Raw genomic sequence first — 2,431 nt, 5'->3', positions numbered from 1 at the left:
CGTGACAGTTGGGATGTGGTGTTTGGGTTTTTGGGGGTGGGGTGGGAGTCTTTTTCGTGTTCCCTTCTTCTTGTGGGGTTGTTGTTGTTGTTGCTGGTAGTGGTGATGGTGCTGATTCTGTTCTTGGTGGTACTGGTGGTGTTGTTGTTTGGTTCGGCTGGGTTGCTGGCCGCTGACGATTCTCCATTTTGTGTGTGTAGATAGATAGATAGATAGATAGATAGATAGATAGATAGATAGATAGATAGATAGATAAACGGAGAAAATGACAGCTGGTTTTGTTCATACCCTACTGAAGTTCCAACAGTCATGCACACAAAATAAGTGTCATAGCCTTAGAGCTGTCAGTAATGAAGGACATATGATACCTCACTTAATTCCACAACGCCTTAGATTTGACTCCGTTGGCTATATTGTGGTCCTGCAAAGAGTTGTCAAACCCTGGATAGAAAGAATACGCATTAGAACGAGGTACGTGTTTCAGCAAGCCACTGCATAATCATATAAGGCTCTAGCAATCCAAGAACGGTTGGCTGACAGTTTTCATGGTCACATAACCACCAATATTTGATCTCCAAACTCACCAGATCTCAACCCATTCGACTACTATGTGTGGAGCGTCGTGGAAAGTGGGATTAATGAACATTCCCATAACAGCAAGCATATTTGAAAGATGCCGTTGTCAAAGTTATGTCCTATATCAAATATGACTATTCTATTCGGCCTTATATACGATTCAGATTCTCACATAGAAGCAGTAAGTGATTATGAAGGTGGCTACATTGAATAAGATAATACAGAAGATAATCATGTCTATAGGTACAAATGTTTTCATTTATAAACCTGTGTTCTGTTATATATTTGTTTTTCTAAAAAGGATTGACTCAAAATACGCTACGCACCTTTAAGAATAGCCAAACGTCACACAGAGCCAAGTCTGGGAGTAGGAAGACTCATGGACGAGTGTTGTGTTTTGTCTGATCAGTAATGAGCGGGCGCGTTGTCATGGTGGAGTTTCCAGTTCTTTGCTGCCCACAGTTCGAGTCGTTTTCGCCGCATTTCTTCAGAAAGCGACGAAGAACACCTTTCTTAACTGTCTGACCATGTTGCACATATTTTTGGCTCACTGTCCATTGAAGTGCGGCCATCTTTGAACCGGTGTTACCACTTCTTTATTTGCGTTTTGCGCATGGCATTATCTCCAAAGGTCTTCTGAATCTTATCGATAGTTTGGGCTTGCGTATCATCAAGCTTTGGCAGAATTTGATACTGTAGTTTTGCTGAATGCGCTTGGTCATCTTGACTAAAAAAGAAAATTGCACAGTATATTCTTCACGTCAGTACTCAACACGTCACTGCGAGCGAATGGCGCAACCTACAGACATGAAACTTTTTGCGCATGTCAGGAAGGACACAGCCACGTAAAACACATGCTGATTTTGCTCACGCAATAATATTTTGAGTACAAAATTCAAGGTCGGATACTTTTTGACTATACTTCGTATACATATATCTTCGTCTATCTATCTATCTATCTATCTATCTATCTATCTATCTATCTATCTACCCTTATATATATATATATATATATATGATTGCTTCATGAGAGAAAGACGATAGCTGTCCCATAATTACACACACACACACCACAACCCATCGCACAGCACAAACACTCCATTGATGAACCCTGAGATGACTTTAAGACCAGCTGCTGGCTGACAGGGTTTAAAAACACAAGTGACAGATATCATTCAAGTTTCTTTCACATTTTGTTCTTTGGAATCTGATTCTGAAGGAACGTTTTTGTAAACTAGTGTATGTCTTTAAATCCAGATATTGTTTTACAAGTCTTTTGATATATGACACAAGTTGTAAGAGGTGGTTTGTGCCCAAGATCATTATCAATATGGGCATTACGATTTTCATGTGACTTCATATTAGTCACGTGTCCTGCTTTTGACAACAGAACACGATCACATATAATACATATCCAATGTTCAATGTTGATTACAGTTTCAGTTGTTCTTTTGCGACATGCCCTTTTATATTCAGAGTGCTGAATCATTCTTTGCTCCCAGGCATTGCAACCAGTCCGAACAACACCTCTCCGTATCATTTTCCCAGTCACTTTTGTGCCGCTTACCAGAGTTGAGCACACCATGAAAAGAGACGCTCGTCTTTCATTCTAAAAACATGTCCAGGCCAAGATAACAAGTTGTTCAACTGAGCTGCAGTGTGCCATACAGAAACCTCTGTATCTGGTATGAAAAATTCCCACTCGACTTTTAAGATACGTCTGTGGAACTTTCGATGAAATCTCTCAAGCATTTATATATATGACGCTTGTAAGCGGTACATCTCTCACTTGAATAAAGAAGTGCAGACAATGCACACGCTTTATAGACACTGGATATATATATATATATATATA

The sequence above is a fragment of the Octopus bimaculoides genome, chromosome 5, assembly GCF_001194135.2.
Source record: "Octopus bimaculoides isolate UCB-OBI-ISO-001 chromosome 5, ASM119413v2, whole genome shotgun sequence".
Taxonomy (NCBI): domain Eukaryota; kingdom Metazoa; phylum Mollusca; class Cephalopoda; order Octopoda; family Octopodidae; genus Octopus; species Octopus bimaculoides.
The sequence above is the reverse complement of the archived record's forward strand: the minus strand, read 5'-3'. Positions refer to the sequence as shown.